Below are 20,483 nucleotides of genomic sequence, written 5' to 3'. Positions count from 1 at the left end.
TATTCATAAAACCTTTACTTACTAGACAATTTTTTCCTGTTGTATATGGCAACAAATATAATTTCATAAGTTTTATATAGTAATAATTCTAGTATAGATGCATAGAATATTATTTTGTTTGTAGTAAATATAGGAAAGCAAATTAGGTTCTCATCTTATAATTGCATTTGAGTATGTACTAAACATGAAAATTAATCTTATATGGTGGCAAAATTTTTTTCCATATATGTATATTATATTTTTTATGACAAGTTCAAAGGCAATGTGATACTGGCTAAATGAAAACATGATCATAATATAAATTTCTTTTTAAAAATATTTTATTGGATATTTTATGTATTTATATTTCAATGTTATCCCCTTTACTCCCTCTACCATCCCCCTCCCTCTGCTTCTATGAAGATGCTCCCATTCCCACCCACCCACTCCAACCTCAACACTTTGGCATTCACCTACACTGGTGAAACAAGTCTTCATAGGACCCAGGGCTTCTCCTCCTATTGATGCCAGGCAATGCCATCCGCTACTACATATGCTGCTGGAGCCATGGGTTGCTCCATGTGTAGTCTTTGGTTAGTGGTTTAGTCCCTGGGAGCTCTGGGGGGTCTGGTTGGTTGATACTGTTGTTCTTCCTATGGTGTTCCAAACAACTTCAGCTCCTTCAGTCCTTTCTCTAACTCCTTCTTTGGGGTCCCAGTGGTTTGCAAACATCCTCATCTGCATCAGTAAGGCTCTGGCACAGCCTGTCAGGAAACATCCATCCATATCAGGCTTCTGTTAGCAAGCACTTCTTGGCATCAGCAATAGTGACTGGGTTTGGTGGCTGCATATGTGATGGATTCCCAGATGGGGAAGTCTCTAAATGGCCTTTCTTTTGGTCTTTGTTTCACTCTTTTCCCTGTATTTCTTCCCATGAATATTTTGTTCCCTCCCATGAATATCAGTTCCTCTAAGAAGGACTGATGCATCCACATTTTGGTCTTCCTTCTTCTAGAACTTCATATAGTCTATATATTGTATCTTGTGTATTCTGAGCTTTTGGGCTAATATTCACTTATCAGTGAGTGTATACCATGTGTATTCTTTTGTGACTGGGTTACCTCACTCAGGATGATATTGTCTAGTTCCATTCATCCATTTGCCTAAGAATTTCATGAAGTCATTGTTTTTAATAGCTTAGTAGTACTCCATTGTGTAAATGTACTACATTTTCTGTATCCATTTTTCTGTTGAAGGGTATCTGGGTTCTTTCTAGCTTCTGGCTATTATAAATAAGGCTGTTATGAACATAGTGGAGCATGTGTCCTTGATATATGTTGGAACATCTTTTGGGTATATGCTCAGGAGTGGCATAGTTGGGTCCTCAGGAAGCACTATGTCTAATTTTCTGAGCCACTTCCGGACTGATTTCCAGAGTGGCTGTACCAGCTTGCAATCTCATCAACAGAGGAGGAGTATTCCTATTTCTCCACATCCTAGCCAGCATCTGCTGTTACCTGAGTTTTTGATCTTAGCCATTCTGACTGGAGTGAAGTGGAATTTCAGGGTTTTTTGATTCGCATTTCTCTAATGACCTAATGTTGAACTTAGTATAGGAACATATCCTCATGGAGGGATAAGAAAGGAGGCTCATAAAAGGAAACTAAACAAAGCTTCCAAATGCTCTAAAATCTCACAGAATACTATATTCAGCAAGCAAAGCAAGTTACAACATTTAAAAGGCCCCTTCCTGAGGTTATAAAACTAGTGAGGATTGCTGGCAATGGGAGAGTATCTGGTGGTGTTTTCTGGGCAGGAAACTTCAGTGACAAAGGTTTCACAATTGGTCCCCCTATGCAGGGTGTCTTTTCAGTAATGCATCTGCCTTTGAGTCACCATGCTCCTATCATTAACCCCAATAGACACAGTGGTCTCCCAAGCCAGATTTAGGTGGAAACTTTTATGTGTCTCTCATAATAAACAGACACTTGTCCATGCCTTCCCAGCAAAGTAAAGGTAATAAATAATAATTGCTTCTATATAAATACTTCATATATTTGCCACAGACAGTGTGGATCATAATTCTTCTAAAGGAGGAAACTGGCACTAGAAGCTGAAGAATTTTGGTTGGCCCAAACATCTGAATGATTCTAGGAATTTTATTAGCCAAATATATACCCCAGTGAATGTGGAGAGATGTAAAAATGTAACCACATAGACTAGAGACAATCACTGTGGGATGTTGTTACAGATATATATACAGCCCTGGTACATAACATATTTGATCTTTCAGTCATTATTGTTATATGTTCTATTTCTATTTTCATTTAATATTTCAACCAATTTTGGGTATGAAATTATATAATGTTTTCTTTAATCTTATTTTACATTAGAATCACTATTCTGGTTATTCTCCAATGTTTCTTTTCAATTGTCAACTTAGTAGGATCTCCAGTCACTTAGAGAGGGAGTCTAGTAACAACACTAGTAACAAGTAATCCTTGTAAAGATTCCAGTGGCCCCTGGACATGCCTGTGTGGGATTTTCTTTCTTTCTTTTTTTGAATTTAATTTATTTTTTTAGTTATTCACTTTACATTCTGCTCACTGACACCCCTCCCAGTCACTTCCTTCCACAATCATTCTTCCATCTCACCCTCCCCTTGTCCTCTTAGCTGGTTGGGGTTCTACAGGGTATTCCCCAACCAACCCTGGCACTTCAATCTCTGTGAGGCTAGGCAGCCTCCTTCTGAGGAGACAACTAGAAGAACATAGTCCACATACAGGCAACAGCTTTTGAGATAGCTTCCATTCCAATTGTTCAGGACCCACATGAAGATCAAGCTACATGTATACTTCATATGTCTGGGGAGGAATAGGTCAAGCCCATGTATGCTCTTTGGTTGGTGGTTCAGACTTTGAGAACCCCAAGGGTCTAGGTTAATTGACTCTGTTGGCCTTCCTGTGGAGTTTCTATCTCCTCAGGTACCCGCAATCCTTCCTCCTGTTCTTCCATATGAGTCCCCAAGCTCTATACACTGTTTGGCTGTGTGGTTTGCATCTGTCTGAGTCAACTGCTGGGTAGAGCCTCTCAGGGGACAGCATTCTCCTATCTGCAAGCCTAACAGAGTAACATTAATAGTGTTAGGGATTGGTGCTTGCCCAGGGAATGAATGGGTTTCAAGTTGGGCCAGTTTTTGGTTGGCCATTTGCTCAGTCTCTGTTCCATCCCTCCTGCATTTCTTGGAGACAGGATTAAAAAATGGTTTGAGTATTTTGTGGGTAGTTTGGCATCCCTGTTGTTTCATTGAGGTTTCTGCCTGGCTACAGGATGTATTCCCAGTGTGGTGAGTCACAGCTGAGGACATTCACATTGATTCTTGGGTGCTTACTAATCCCAGGTCTCTGTCTAGTCCTGAAGATGTTCCCCACTTCCTTACCCCCCATCAGTTGTAGATTTCCATTTATTTTCATGGCCATCTAGCCATCTCTCTTCTCATTCCCCACACCTGATCCTGAATCCCATTCTCCTCCCCTTTTCATCCCCCTTCATTCTTTCTTTCTTCCTGCCTCTTATGACTATTTTATTTCCCCTTCTAAGTGAGATTCAAGCTTCATTGCTTGGATCTTCTTGTTTAGCTTCTTTTAAACAACATTCATTGGAGTAATACAAATTTTGTTAAATACACTGATTACTCACTAAGACGCCAAGTACCTCTACTCAGTAAACCATTATTAACTCGATTTTTTTTAGGGCCCAATTCTAGTATCCTGCAGCTCTATCCCTTTCTTTGCAGCTCCCACCTGTAATCCCATAATAAAACTTCTTTCTATAACTCACATTTCAGTAGTTGATAATTCCATTCTTTAAATTCACTTGATGAATAATTTCTACCGACTCCATAGAATGAAAACATAAAAGATGGGCTTCAGACAATTCTGACCCAATTTTCATTCTATCTGTTGCTTTTTGTCACTTGTAATTAGTCATAAAGCATTCTATGGGAGCAGGTTTCTTGATGTCTGTCACTTACCAACCTTCAACATGGGATTCTATCAGAGAAATCATACCACATATTGGTGATTAGGGGCATCAGAGATCAAATCACCAGATGCTTAATCAGTCATGATTAACAGAGACTTAATCATGAGAGACTTGGGAGACTATTGTTCATCAGTGAGGAGGAAGTTGTCTGAACTGAAATAAAGTTGCCATAGGCACGGTGAACATTTAGGAAAAGAGAACAGGCAGTTCTCTGTTTCTGTGTTTCAGAGAAATACTCTAAAAGTCAACAACAATAATCATGATAATTACTTGTGCTAGTGTTTGTAACTAAATAACTAAAGCCAAGGATATGGAGAAATGGTTCTTAGGCATAGTGACCCAACACTAGGTATTTTACCAAATTTTAAATATGAAAAGAAATTAATTTAAATCTTCCTAGTTTTATTTACTATTTTTCAAGCTGACTGGCTTAAAGTAATTTGTATTTATCTGTTCATTTCTGGTTTTTTATTGTAATATCTATTGTATAACACTTAATTGCATACTTTTTAACAATACATGCATTTTCTTATTGTAGTCACAAGTGCATTGCCATGAATTCTACATGAATTGTTAGTGGTATGAATTTTATTGGTATAACTTATTAAACTTTATATTTTTAAACTTTTCATGTAGCATTTTATGATTTTCTTATTTTAACTCTAGACTCACCACACTTGTACAAAGCAGAGGTTCTTCTTTCTGAAATGGTGATAGCATATTCCTTTTACTATAACTGTATATTCTATTTTAATTACTTTGTTACACATAACATTAATTTTCTTAGTATTTTAGAATGTTTTTATTAAAACAACAATCCTAATGTATGACGATTATAAATCTAAATATGCATTCAGAGCCTGCCCCACATGTGGTCCATACATATACAGCCACCAAACTAGATAAGATGGATGAAGCAAAGAAGTGCAGGCCAACAGGAACCTGATGTATATCTCTCCTGAGAGACACAGCCAGAATATGGCAAATACTTAGGTGAATGCCAACAGCAAACCACTGACCTGATAACAGGAAACCCGTTGAAGGAATCTTAGAAAGGACTGAAAGAGCTTGAAGGGGCTTAAGACCCCATATGAACAACAATGCCAACCAACCAGAGATTCCAGGGACTAAGCCACTACCCAAAGACAATACATGGACTGACCCTGCGCTCCAATCTCATAGGAAACAATGAATATACTAGTAAGAGCACCAGTGGAAGGGGAAGCCCTTGGTCCTGCCAAGACTGAACCCCCAGTGAACATGATTTTGTGGGGAGGGTGGTAATGGGGGGAGGATGGGGAGGGAAACACCCATATAGAAGGGGAGTGGGAGGGGTTAGGGGAATGCTGGCCCAGAAACCGGGAAGGGGAGTAGCAATCGAAATGTAAATAAGAAATACTCAAATTAATAAAGATGGAGAAAAAAATAAATCTAAATATACTTTTATTTGTGTTTATATATGGGGATATATGCTCTATTTACATAATGTCTTCATTATAGCTTCATTTTCATAACTATTCATTTTCATAAATGCTTTAAGGTAGTTTGGATTACAAAAGACAGATCACAGACATAATTTAGCAAACTCAAAAAGGAATGTCATCACATTTGTCCACAATGTATTATATTGCATATTATACATCTTATTGTTTTTTATGGAATATAAAACTATTTACTGACCACTGTTCATCATTACATACAATAACGTAAATATATAGTTGAATGACATTCTGATACTACAAAGTTACTTTTCTGCCTCATTGAACCAGAATGAAAATACTGAAAAAGGTTGATCCTACCAATAAGGAATGAGTCAGGGTAAAGAAAAAGCACACAGGGCATGGATTGATCTTAGCAAATTTTGTTGACTCACTTAGTCAGCAGGTCTTAAATCGCCAACATCAGCTCCAACCATGATTCTATTTCCACATCAAACAGATTCCACAAATCATTATCTTTTAGTACAGATTTTAACTTTCTACAAAGGAATGGTTCACCAGCGGAACCTTTGGTTCACCAGAGGAACCTTTACACAGACCAGCTGACCTGGACTTGCCTCTAGAGTTTTGGGATTAAAGGTGCATTCTACCACACTCGGACAAGTCTTGTTAAATAACATACTTTGTCTAATTCCATTTTCTGAATGGAGAGTTGGTATGGACAACACTCTATAAATAAACTACTATATTTACTTGATAATACATCAATTCTGATGGGGTTGGTTTTAAACTATCCAGTAAATCACAGACTCTGCTTAATCTGAAAGGTTATGGTTTCAGGAAAATGTTCACAATGATGTAATTTCGTCAGCCTGTGTTTTCACATTCAGTTCTTTTGAGTATTTAAAACAAGATAAAACAGACAGGTTATGTAAGTGTTTTATGCATACATTGCATACATACAAACAAACAAACAATCCAGAATGGTCTTTCTATGTCTCAGTTAAAAATAAGTTCTGACTTGGGTAATGACTGTAAAATCTCCCAGCATTTAAGAAAAGCTGATCTTTAAAGTTGAGGAAATACAACATGGTATCAAATATTCTACTGTTAAAGGAACCAACTACAGATAGCTCTTTTTTTAAATTTTTATTAACTTGAGTATTTCTTATTTACATTTCGATTGTTAGTCCCGTTCCCGGTTTCTGGGCCAACATCCCTCTAACCACTCCCCCTCCCCTACTATATGGTGCTCCCCTCCCCATCCTCGCCCCATTACTGCCCTCCCCCCAACAATCATGTTCACTGGGGGTTCAGTCTTGGCAGGACCAAGGGCTTCCCCTTCTACTGGTGCTCTTACTAGAGATAGCTCTTTTGATGCAGAAAAAACCCAAAAATACCCCAACTACTGTCAATATTTTCAAAACCAGCATATCAAAGTTGATTGTCATTAGAATGCTATTTTTCCCACACTAGTAATTCAAAACCCACTGAAGCAAAAGGTTCAAAAGGTTGGTTATCATCTTTTATCATCTACCTCTCTCTTCTCTGAATTACTTTTCTCACTTCAGTGGACACATGTGCAATGTCCAGGAGAGGATTGAGATTTAATATAGTTGAGGCATTGTTTTCCTCTACTGTACTGGTCCTAAGGACTACAGTCATTAACCAAAAAGATTATGATTTGTGGAATCTGTTTGATGTGTAAATAGAATCATGGATGAAGTTGATGTTGGCAATTTAAGACCTGCTGACTAAGTGAGTGAATAAAATTTGCTAATATAAATTAATGCTCTGCATGCTTTTATTTTACCCTGACTCATTCCTTATTGGTAGGATCAATCTTTACAGTATTTGCATTCTGATTCTGGTTCAATGAATATATATATATTTATTGTGCTCCATCTTCGGGACAAGAATAACAAGGCAGCCTCTCCTCATAGAAGGCAATGACAATCTGAGGACACTTCATATTTGCCTCCTTTGCCAGCACCAAGTCAGCCTCATCTCAGTCCCTCCATTTCATGAGAAACATTAATTCTCCACGGTTGTCTGTGGCACCGATTATCATTCAGGATCAAGTCCTCTCACAAAGCCTCCAGTTTATCAGCAGTGTCTCTTTTCTTCTTCAATTGCTATCATCAGATCCACTGACAGACAAAGATTTCCTTTTTGTATTATCTTTTTCTTTACCAGCTTTTTGAGATTTAAGAATACTTCAATTAATTCTGGACAATCTAAATTTTCTTCTGGTTCCCAAATGTTATCAGCACCTGTGAGCCCCTGCCACTTCAGGAAATACTCCACCTTCCCATTCACTGCATGATGGTCCACAAATTTTTTCTACCACAAATTCTTCAGGCTCTGCCTCTTCAACTTTTTTACTTTTCCCATTCTATTTCTTTTCCATTTTTTGCAATGTAGTTTTATTGGAGACATTTTTAAAAATTCAATCAGACTTGAAGAGTTCACTGCTCAGGGCATGGATCCTGCAGAATCTCTGTCTTGTTGTTTTTTATTAATTTTATATAAATAAACTATAAATTATATAAATTATAAGTTTATATACTTTTTTATAGTTATGACTTCTTTTAAAAAAACTTCCCTTCTAACAAAACTTTAAATCTTGTAAAATGGAATCTCTTGTGCCACCAGAGATTCCTTACTCATTTGTGCTCTCTCTTCTCTGTGCTGCCATAAGTCCAACCTGGCTCTGACATATAGGGCAATGGAATCTTGCCTTCCTGTACCACCTGGTAGATCCTGCTCTTCCCCAGCCCATAGGTCTTCCAGAACCTATTATGCTTCCCAGTGCTTTCAGGCCACTCAGTTTTGACTTCCCACTCTGTTCTAGAATCTAATCTTCTTGAACTACGAAGGTGCCTGGCCAGTTGATGTGGGAATCTCATATACCACACTTCTGATTATGTCATCTTCTTTTCACCATAGAGGCCAATCAACTCCTCTGAGATCTTGTTTCCCTTAAGCTTCCAATTAAACCCAATTCTTTCTTATCCTTTCCTGTTTTTCTTAGTTCTCCTAATTCTACACATTATTTTTCCAATATCTCTTGACCCTAACCTCTGATTGACCATGAAAGGTTACAGTATGGAAAGCTATTTCAAGAGACAGCAAAGAAGACAAGCACATGATATGCTGGCACTTGGACCGTGGCTATTAGCTCAGAGAATAGTGGGCTCTCAAAAGATGATCAGGTATAGAACCTATAGTCCTTAGGACCAATATAGTAGAGGAAAACAATGCCTCAACTATGTTAAATTTCAGCCCTCTCCTGGACATTGCACATGTGTCCACTGAAATGATAAAAGTAATTCAGAGAAGAGAGAGGTAGATGATGAAAGATGATAAGTAGGTAGATAGAAATATGTAGATGATGATAGGTAGATAGATGATATATATGTATATGATAGATGAAAGATAGGTGGTATATGATAGATAATAGCTAGATAGCTATCTAGCTAGATGAATGATAGATGATAGAGATCAATAGATCATGTAAATGATAGATAAATGATAGAGATAGATTAGGTACATAGATTATAAATAGATGATAGATTAGACAGACACCTGCATACATAGATGATAGTTAAATGATAGGTAAAAGCTAGATAGATAACTAGATAATTAGGTCATAGCTACCAGCTATGTATGGATAGATGATCTAGATAGATAGACATAGATTGATAGATATAAAAGAGATTATAGATAAATGAAAGATAATAGCTAGCTAGAGGAATAGATAATAGCTAAACAGCTAGATGGATGGATAGATGAGAGATAGATGATAGGGATAGATAGATGAGAAAGATAATAGGTGATATACAGTCAGATAAACATAGATGCTAGATAGATTATATATACATATATATATAGATAATAGATGATAGTGAGTCACTACTAAAAACTAAATCAAATATAATATGACGTCTCCTCAAAAAATTGGTAAATGTATAAAAATAACTAACAATAACTAAACAGAATTTACAACAGAGGAATCTTGAAAGGCTGAGAAGCACTTAAAGAAATGTTCAAAGTACTTTGTGATCAGGGAAGTACAAATCAAAATGAACCTGAGATTCCACATCACAGCAGTCAGAATGGCTAAGATCAAAAACTTAGGTGACAGGAGATGCTGGTGATGTTGTAGAGAAAGTCTTGGTTTAGTTCTATACTCATTTTTTGATTGTGTTGTTTGATTTTTTGATGGTTAGTTCCTGAGTTCTTTATATATTTTGGTTATTAACACTCTATTGGATGTGGGTTTAGTGAAGTTTTTTTCCCCCAATCTGTAGGATGCTGATTTGTGTTATTGACTATGTCCTTTGACTTACAGAAGCTTTCCAGTTTCCTGAGGTCCCAGTTATCAATTCTTGCTCTTAGAGCATGAATCACTGGAGTTCTGTTTAGGAAGTTTCCCCCTGTGCCAATGAGTTCAAGACTTTTTCTCCTTTTCTCCTCTATTAGATTCAGTATATGTTTTTTCATTTTTATTAAATATATTCTTTATTTAAATTTTAAATGTTATTCCCTTTCCAGGATTCCTGTCCATAAGTCCTCTATCCACTCCACCTCCCATTCTTTTATAAGGGTGTTCCCTTACCCATCAACCTCCCCTTATCGCCCCACCCCCAACATTCTTCTACATTGGAGGGGGGTCCTGCCTTGGCAGGACCTAGGGCTCCTTCTTCCACTGGTGCCCAAACAGGCAATCCTCTGCTACATATGCAGCTGGAACCATGGGTTGGTTCATATACATTCTTTGGGTAGTGGTTTAGTCCCTGGGAGCTCTGGTTAATTGGCATTGTTGTTCTTATAGAGTCACAAGTCCCTTCAGCTCTTTGAATCCTTTCTCTAATTTCTCCAACGGGGGTCCCATTCTCAGTTCAATGGTTTGTTGATAGCATTCACCTGTGTATTTGACAGGCTGTGGCTGTGTCTCTAAGGAGACATCTATATCTGGTTTCTGTCAGCATGTACTTCTTAGCTTCATCAATCTTTTCTAGTTTGGTGGATGTACATATATGGGCCTCAGGTGGCACAGGCTCTGAATGGCTGTTCCTTCAGTCTCTGCTCCAAACTTTGCCTCCATATACCCTCCTATGGATGTTTTTGTTCCGTCTTTTAAGAAGGAGTGAAGCACCCACACTTCAGTAATCCTTCTTGAGTTTCATGTGGTCTGTGTATTGTATCTTGGGTAATTTGAGCTTTTGGGCTAATATCTACTTATCAGTGAGTGCATATCATGTACATTTTTCTGTGATTGAGTTACCTCACTCAGGATGTTATTTTTTAGTTCATTCCATTTGCTTATGAATTTCATGAAGTCATTGTTTTTGATAGCTGAGTAGTAGTGCATTGTGTAGATGTACCACATTTTCTGTATCCATTCCTCTGTTGAAGGATATCTGGATCTTTCCAGCTTCTGGCTATTATAAATAAGGTTGCTATAATTATAGTAGAGCATGTGTCTTTGTTGTATGTTGGAGCATCTTTTGGGTATTTGCCCAGGAGAGGTATAGCTGGGTCCTCAGGTAGTGGAATGTCCAATTTTCTGAGGAACCTCCAAACTGATTTCCAGCGTGGTTGTTCCAGTTTGCAGTCCCACCAACAAAGTGTTCCTCTTTCTCTACATCTTAGCCAGCATCTGTTGTTGCTTGAGTTTTTGATCTTAGCCATTCTGACTGGTGTGAGGTGTTATCTCAGGGTTGTTTTGATTTGCATTTCCCTGATGACTAAGGATGTTAAACATTTCTTTAGTTGCTTCTCAGCCATTTGACATTCCTCAGCTGAGAATTCTTTGTTTCACTCTGTAACCCATTTTTTAGTAGGGTTATTTGGCTCTCTGGAGTCTAACTTCTTGAGTTCTTTGTCTATTTTAAATATTAGCCTTCTATCAGATGTAGGATTGGTAAAGATCTTCTTCCAATCTGTAGGTTAGTGTTTTGTCCTAAAGGCAGCGTCCTTTGCCTTACCAAAGCTTTGCAGTTTTATGAGGTCCCATTTGTTGATTCTTGATCTTAAAGCATAAGACATTAGAGTTTTTTGCGGGAATGCTCATGTGACAAGACTTTTCCATACTTTTTCTTCTATTAATTCGAGTGTATCTGCTTTGATGTGGAGGTACTTGGTCCACTTGGACTTACATTTTCTACAGGTCAATGAAAATGGATCATTGTTTTCTTCTATATGCTGACCTCCAGTTGAACCAGCACCATTTGTTGAAAATGATACCTTTTTTCCAATGGATGCTTTTAGCTCCATTGCCAAAGATTAAGTGACCATAGCTGTGTGGGTCCATTTGTAGGTCTTAAATTCTACTCCGCTGATCTACCTGCCTATCTCTACCAATAGCGTACAGTTTTTTTTTAAATCACTATTGCTCTGTAATACTGCTTGAGGTGAGGGATGGTGATTTCTTCAAGAAATTCTTTTATTGTTGAGTATAGTTTGTGCTATCTTGTTTTTTTTTGTTATTCTAAATGAATTTGAAAATTGCTCTTTATACCTCTATGAAAAATTGAGTGGGAATTTTGTTGGGAATTGCATTGAATCTGTAGATTGATTTTAGCAAAATGGCCATTTTTACTATATTAATCCTGCCAATCCATGAGCATGGGAGATCTTTCCATCTTCTGAGATCTTCTTCAATTTCTTTCTTCAGAGGTTTGAAGTTCTTATCATAAAGATCTTTCACTTGCTTGGTTAAAGTCACACCGAGGCATTTTATATTATTTGGGACATTATGAAGGGTGTCATTTCCCTAATTTCTTTCTCGGCTTGTTTCTCTTTGGTGTAGAGGAAGGCTACTGATTTATTTGAGTTAATTTTATATCCAGCCACTTTGCTGAAGGTGTTTATCATGTTTAGTAGTTCTCTGGTGGAACTTTTGGGATCACTTAAATATACTATCATATCATCTGCAAAAAGTGATATTTTGACTTCTTCTTTACCAATCTGTATCCCCTTGATTTCTTTTTGTTGTCTGATTGCTCTGGCTAGAACTTCAAGAACTATATTGAATAAGTAGGGAGAGAGTGGGCAGCCTTGTCTAGTCCCTGATTTTAGTATGACTGCTTCAAGTTCCTCTCCGTTTAGTTTAATGTTACCTATTGGTTTGCTATATATTGCTTTTACTATATTTAAGTAGGGCCTTGAATTCTTTCCAGGACTTTTATCATGAAGGGGTGTTAAATTTTGTCAAATGCTTTCTCAGAATCTAATGAAATGATTATATGGTTTTATCTTTGAATTTGTTTATATAGTGGATTACATTGACGGATTTCCATGTATTGATCCATCCCTGCATCCCTGGGATAAACCTACTTGATCATGATGGACGATTGATTTGATGTTTACTTGGATTCGGTTTGCATGAATTTTATTGAATATTTTTTTGTCAATATTCCTAAGGGAAATTGGTCTGAAGTTCTCTTTTTTTGTTGGATTTTTGTGTGGTTTAGGTATAAGTGTAATTGTGGCTTCATAGAAAGTTTTGATAGAGTGCTGTCTGTTTCTATTTTGTGGAATAGTTTGGAAAGTATTGACATGAGATCTTCTATGAAGGTCTGATAGAATTCTGCACTAAACCCCTTGGTTCTGGGCTCTTTTTAGTTGGAAGACTTTTAATAACTGCTTCTATTTCTTTAGGAATTATGGGACTGTTCAGATGGTTTATATATTCCTGATTTAACTTTGGTATCTGTTATTTGTGTAGAAAATTGTCCATTTCCTCCAGATTTTAGAGTTCTATTGAATATAGGCTTTTGTAACAGGATCTGATGATTTTTTGAATTTCCTCTGGTTCTGTTCTTATGTTTTCCTTTTCATTTCTGATTTTGTTAATTTGGGTTTACTCTCTGTGCCCTCTGGTTAGTCTGGCTAAGGGTTTATCTATCTTGTTGATTTTCTCAAAGTACCAACTCCTGGTTCTTTTTTTTTATTATTTATATAGTCCTTTTTGTTTCTACTTGGTTGATTTCAGCCCTGAGTTTGATTATTTACTGCCTTCGACTCCTTTTGGGTTTATTTATTTCTTTTTCTTCTAGAGCTTTTAGGTGTTCTGTCAAGCTGCTCTTGTATGCTCTCTCCTCCATAAGTTTGGGTATGTTATTTTTTCATTTTCATTAATTTCTAAGAAGTCTTTAATTTCTTTATTTCTTCCTTGACCAAGTAATCATTGAGTAGAGCGTTGTTCAATTTCCATGTATATGTGGGCGTTCTGTCATTATTGTTGTTATTGAAGACCAGTGTTAATTAGTGGTGGTCTGATATGATGCACGGATTATTTCTATCTTCCTGTATCTTTTGAGGCCTTTTTTTGTGACTGATTATATGGTCAGTTTTTGAGAAGGTACCAGGAGGTGGTGAGAAGAAGGTATATCCTTTTGTTTTAGGATGGAAGGTTCTATAAATATCTGCTAAATCCATTTGTTCCATAACTTCTGATAGTTTCTCTATGTCTCTGTTTAATTTCTGTTTCCATGATCTGACCATTGATGAGACTGGGGTGCTAAAATCTCCTGCTATTATTGTGTGATATGCAGTATGTGATTTGAGCTTTAGTATGAATGTAGGTGACCTTGCATTTGGAGCACAGATATTTAGGATTGAGAGTTCATCTTGGTGGATTTTTTCTTTGATGATGTAGAAAGTGTCCTTCCTCATTTTTTTTTTTTGATGACTTGGTAGAAAGTCAATTTTATTTGATATTCGAATAGCTACTCCAGCATTTTTCTACAGACTATTTGCCTGGAAAGTTGTTTTCTATCCTTTTACTCTGAGGGAATGTCTTATCTTTGACTTTGAGGTGTGTTTACAGTATGCAGCAAAAGGCTGGCTCCTCTTTGCCTATGCAATCTGTTACTCTATGTCTTTTTATTGGGTAATCGAGTCCATTTATGTTAAGAGATATTAAGGAATAGTGATTGTTCCTTCCTCTTAGTTTTGTATTTAGAGGTTCAATAATATTTGTGTGTCTCTCTTCTTTTGGTTTCATTGCAAGGAGACTACTTTCTTCCTTTCTCTAGGGTATAGTTTCCGTCCTTGTGTTGGTGTTATCCTTTGTAGGACTGGATTTGTAGAAAGATGTTGTGTAAAGTTTGTTTTGTCTTGGAATATCTTGGTTTATCAATCTATGTTAGTTGAGAGTTTTCCTGGATATAGTAGGCTGTGCTGGCATTTGTGTTCTCTTAGGGTCTGTTTGACATCTTTCCAGGATATTCTGACTTTCACATTCTCTTTGAGAAGTCTGGTGAAATTTTTATAGGTCTGCCTTAATATGTCGCTTGACCTCTTCCCTTTACTGTTTTTAATATTCTTTCTTTGGTATGTGCATTTGGTGTTTTAACTATTATGTGACAGGAGGAAGTTCTCTTCTGGTCCAATCTACTTGGAGTTCTGTAGGCTCCTTGTATGTTTATGGGCATCTCTTTCTTTAGGTTGGAGATATTTTATTCTATAATTTTGTTGAAGATATTTAGTGGCCCTTTAAGTTGTGAGCCTTCCCTTTCTTCTATACCTATTATACTTAGGTTTGATCATCTCATTTTGTCCTTGATTTTCTCCGTGTTTTGGGCTAGTGGCTTTTTGTGTTTCACATTATCTTTGATGGTTGTGTCGATGTTTTCTATGGTATCTTCTGCCCCTCAGATTCTCTATTCTCTCTCTTGTATTCTTTTGGTGATGTTTGCGTCTATTACTCCTGATTTCTTCCCTAGGTTTTCTATCTCTAGGTTTTTCTCTCTTTGTGCTTTCTTTATTGTTTCTATTTCTATTTTTAAATCTTGACAGTTTTTATTTCAATTTCTTTACCTGTTTGGTTGTGTTTTCCTGTAATTCTTTAAGGGATTTTTGTATTTCCTCTTAAATGGCTTCTACTTGTTTACTTGTGTTGTCCTGTATTTCTTTAAGGGAGTTTTTTTATGTCCTTCTTAAAGTTCTCCATCATCATCATCATCATCATCATCATCATCATCATCATCATCATCATAAAATATGATTTTAAATCTAAATCTTGCCTTTCGTGTGTTTGGATATCTAGTATTTGCTTTGGTGGAAGAACTGGACTCTGATGATACCAAGTAGTCTTAGTTTCTGTTGCTTAGATCCCTGTGCTTGCCTCTGGCCATCAGGTTGTCTAGGCTGCTAGCTTGTCCTGCTGTTTCTGAAAGTGACTTGACCCTCTGATAGGCCTGTGTGTCAGAACTCCTTTGGACCTGTTTTCCTTTTTCTTTCAGCTGGTTCTGAGAAGAGAGTGCTCTGCTCTCAGGTGTGTAGTCACTCCTAATGACTGTCATTCAGCTCTTGCCCTGGGCAGGTATTGGAAAAGTCCTGCCCCTACTGCTCCTAGGTCCCTGTGCCCAGGGGTTACAGATGGCACGAGGGGATTCCCTCTTGGGTTGGAAATGTGGGCAGAGGGTAGTCTCTTCTGATTTTTCAGGAGTGTCTGTGCTTCTGAGAGTCCAGGTCTCTCCCTTATGTGATTTGGGTGCAAGGAGCTGTTTGAATGGTTCAGTACAGTTCTGGGCACAGACAGAAACTGCAGGTACCTGCCACTGACTGCTCCTATATACCTGTGTCCAGAGGTTTTATACAGGTTTCTCTTGGTCCAGGAATATTGGCAAAAGTGGGCCAAAGGGTCAGTCTATCTTGTGGTCTCAGGATAGTCCACACTTCTGGGTGTTCAGCTCTCCCCCTCACAAGATTTGAGAGCAGGGAGCTGTTGGATGGGATCTAAGTGCATCTGGTTTTAAGTTGAGGTCCTTGATCCACTTCGACAAATATGGGTCAATTTTCATTTTTCTACATATAGACAGCAAGTTAGACAAGCACGATTTATTGAAGATGCTTTCTTTTTTCCCATTGTACATTTTTGGATTTTTGTCAAAGATCAAGTGTGCATAAGTAAGTGGCTTCTATTCCATTTGATCAATGGAATTCTATTCCATTGATCAATGTGTCTGTCTCTGTACCAATACCATGCAGATTTATCACTATTGCTCTGTAGTAGAATTTGAGGTCAGGGATGGTGATTCCCCCAAGCTGTTCTTTTTTATTTTTATTTTTATTTACTTTTTATCTTTATTAACTTGAGTATTTCTTATTTACATTTTGATTGTTATTCCCTTTCCCGGTTTCTGGGCCAACATCCCCCTAACCCTCCCCCTCCCCTTCTATATGCGTGTTCCCCTCCCCATCTTCCCCCATTACCGCCCTCCCCCCAACAATCACATTCACTGGGGGTTCAGTCTTGGCAGGACCAAGGGCTTCCCCTTACACTAGTGCTCTTACTAGGCTATTCATTGCTTCCTATGAGGCTGGAGCCCAGGGTCAGTCCATGTACAGGGTTTGGGTAGTGGCTTAGTCCATGGAAGCTCTTGTTGCTTGACATTGTTGTTCATATGGGGTCTCGAGCCCCTTCAAACTCTTCCAGTCCTTTCTCTGATTCCTTCAACAGGGGTCCCGTTCTCAGTTCAGTGGTTTGCTGGTGGCATTCACCTATGTATTTGCTGTATTCTGCCTGTGTCTCTCAGGAGAGATCTACATCCGGTTCCTGTCAGCCTGCACTTCTTTGCTTCATCCATCTTTTCTAGTTTGGTGGCTGTATATGTATGGGCCACATGTGGGGCAGGCTCTGAATGGATGTTCCTTCTGCCTCTGTTCTAAACGTTGTCTCCCTATTCCCTCCCAAGGGTATTCTTGTTGCACTTTTAAAGGAGTGAAGCATTTGCATTTTGGTCATCCTTCTTGAGTTTCATGTGTTTTGTGCATCTAGGGTAATTCAAACAGTTGGGCAAATATCCACTTATCAATGGGTGCATACCATGTGTGTTTTTCTGTGATTGGGTTACCTCACTCAGGATGATATTTTTCAGTTCCATCCATTTGCCTATGAATTTCATAAAGTCATTGTTTTTGATAGCTGAGTAATATTCCATTGTGTAGATGTACCACACTTTCTGTATCCATTCCTCTGTTGAAGGGCATCTGGGCTCCTTCCAGTTTCTGGTTGTTACAAATAAGGCTGCTATGAACATAGTGGAGCATGTGTCTTTGTTTTATGTTGGGGCATCTTTTGGGTATTTGCCAAAGAGGGTTATAGCTGGGTCCTCAGGTAGTTCAATGTCCAGTTTTCTGAGGAACCTCCAGAATGATATCTAGTATGGTTGTACCAGTCTGCAATCCCACCAACAATGGAGGAGTGTTCCTCTTTCTCCACATACTTGCCACCATTTGCTGTCACCTCAGTTTTTGATCTTAGTCATTCTCACTGGTGTGAGGTGAAATCTCAGGGTTGTTTTGATATGCATTTCCCTTATGACTAAAGATGTTGAACATTTCTTTAGGTGTTTCTCAGCCATTCGGCATTCCTCAGCTGTGAATTCTTTGTTTAGCTCTGAATACCATTTTTAATAGGGTTATTTGTCTCCCTGCAGTCTAACTTCTTGAGTTCTTTATATATTTTGGATATAAGCCCTCTATCAGGTGTAGCATTGGTAAAGATCTTTTCCAAATCTGTTGGTTGTTGTTTTGTCCTAACAACATTGTCCTTTGCCTTACAGAAACTTTGTAGTTTTATGAGATCCCATTTGTCGAATCTTGATCTTAGAGCATAAGCCATTGGTGTTTTGTTCAGGAAATTTTCTCCAGTGCCATGTGTTCGATATGCTTCCCCAGCTTTTCTATTAGTTTGAATGTATCTGGTTTGATGTGGAGGTCCTTGATCCACTTGGACTTAAGCTTTGCACAGGGTGATAAACATGGATCGATCTGCATTCTTCTACATGCAGACCTCCAGTTGAACCAGCCCCATTTGTTGAAAATGTTACCTTTGTTGCATTGGATGGTTTTGGCTCCTTTATCAAAAATCAAGTGATACCATAGTTGTGTGGGTTCATTTCTGGGTCTTCAATTCTATGCCATTTATCAACGTGTCTCTCTCTGTACCAATACTATACAGTTTTTAATCACTATTGCTCTGTAGTAGAATTTGATGTCAGGGATGGTGATTCCCCCAAGCTGTTCTTTTATTGTTAATGTATTTTTGCTATTTTGGGTTTTTTTGCCTTTCTAGATGAATTTGAGAATTGCATTTTCCATATTTTTGAAGAATTCTGTTCTGATTTTGAGGGGGATTACATTGAATGTGTAGATTGCCTTTGGTAGTATTGCCATTTTTACTATGTTAATTCTGCCAATCCATGAGCTTGGGAGATCTCACCATTTTTTGAGATCTTCCTCGATTTCTTTTTTGTTCGACTTGAAGTTATCATTATACAGATATTTCACTTGTTTGGTTTGAGTTACTCCAAGATATTTTATGTTATGTGGCTATTATGAAAGGAATTGCTTCTCTAATTTCTTTCTCAGACTGTTTATCATGTGTATAAAGAAGGTAGCTGATTTATTTGAGCTATTCTTATATCAGTCCACTTTTCTGAAGTTGTTTAACAGCTGGAGAAGTCCCTTGGTAGAATTTTTGTGGTGGCTTACATATACTATCATATCCCCAGAAAATAGTGATACCTTTATTTCTTGCTTGGTTAGAGTTATATATACCATATACATATATACACACATAATACATATATATGCTGACATATATATGTATACATATAATTATATATGAATTTATATATATTATATATTATATACATATATATCATATACATACAAAAATATAATGTTTTATATTATTTAAGACTGTCATGATAGGTTTTATCTCCCAGATTTCTTTCTCAGTCCATTTCTCATTTGTTTATGGGAGGATGGCTTATTTTTGTGAGATTTTTTTTTTTTATTCAGCTACATTGCTGAAACTGTTTACCAGCTCTAGGAAAGTCTCAGTGGAATTTTAGGGTCGCTTATGTATACTATTATACCACTGAGATATCATTTTAAATTGTCTTAATTATAGAGTAGTATATGCCTATATAATGCAAAAAATGTGTCATACTATAAATTTGAATTTGTAAGACTAGCAAATACAGTTTCTTGTCTTACAAAAATCTACATCTTCTTTTTGAGAGGTTCATATACCTGAAACAAATGCAGTGTAGTGTTCAAATTGCCATATCAGCTTACTTTTCAATTAAAAATAAAATAAAATACTTTTAATTTGTGCATCAGAAAAACATATTTTGGCCCTTCAGGTCTTTGGAATTTATTATTATTATTATATAGTTAGAGATTTCTGAAAGTTTGCTCAATATCATATGTTCATTGTTTCTCATTAACATTAAAGTTTTATGATTGAATTTTAGCTAAAATTTGTGATATGCAAACTCAGTATAATTATGAAAAATTACATTTGAAATATAGGATATGTTCAAAGAGGAAGTTCTATTTTTTTCACATTCTCTATAGCTAGTTGATCTTCAGGATGACTTTTCCTAGTTCTCAGCATCTTATGCTTTATGTCCTAAACTGATATCATATATTCAAGAGCTTTTCTAGTGGTATATATTCATGCTTGTGTTTGTGTGCATGTATGTGTATATATTTGCATGAGGAAGCATGGGTGTGTGTGTTTGTCACAGAGGTCAGAGAGAAAATTGGTCATCAGTCTTGCTTTCCTTGTGTCTTGTTTGAGAAAAAATTTTTTTTGTAATAAATCTTGCATACACCAGGCTAGGTACCCCAACGACTTTCATAGGTTCTTCTATTTCCACATTCACCTTGCAATAGGACTTCTGGAATTGCAAGAACATCCTATTGCATACAACTTTATGTGACTTCTGAAAATCTGAATTCAGACCCTCACATTATGTGACAAGTGCTTTACTCAATAATTTTTCCATACACTTTTATATTTTTGAAATATGGTGTAAGAATATAAAATGACTTTAAAATTAAATGTTAACGTGTATGCAATGTGAAATTTTGTACCATGTATTATCTTTCTTTCCTTTTATTGGATAATTTTTTATTTACATTTCAAATATTAATCCCTCTCACAGTTTCCTGGACATAATTCCCCTATCCCACCCCCCTTTCTTCTAT

At 37.1% G+C, this 20,483-nt stretch overlaps 1 pseudogene; it reads right to left on the bottom strand.

The window, feature by feature from the left end:
• Positions 1-7,353: 7,353 nt before the first annotated feature.
• Positions 7,354-7,890, bottom strand: Cbx3-ps3 (chromobox 3, pseudogene 3; annotated as a pseudogene).
• Positions 7,891-20,483: the final 12,593 nt, after the last annotated feature.

The sequence above is a fragment of the Rattus norvegicus genome, chromosome 7, assembly GCF_036323735.1.
Source record: "Rattus norvegicus strain BN/NHsdMcwi chromosome 7, GRCr8, whole genome shotgun sequence".
Classification (NCBI taxonomy): domain Eukaryota; kingdom Metazoa; phylum Chordata; class Mammalia; order Rodentia; family Muridae; genus Rattus; species Rattus norvegicus.
The sequence above is the reverse complement of the archived record's forward strand: the minus strand, read 5'-3'. Positions and strand labels throughout refer to the sequence as shown.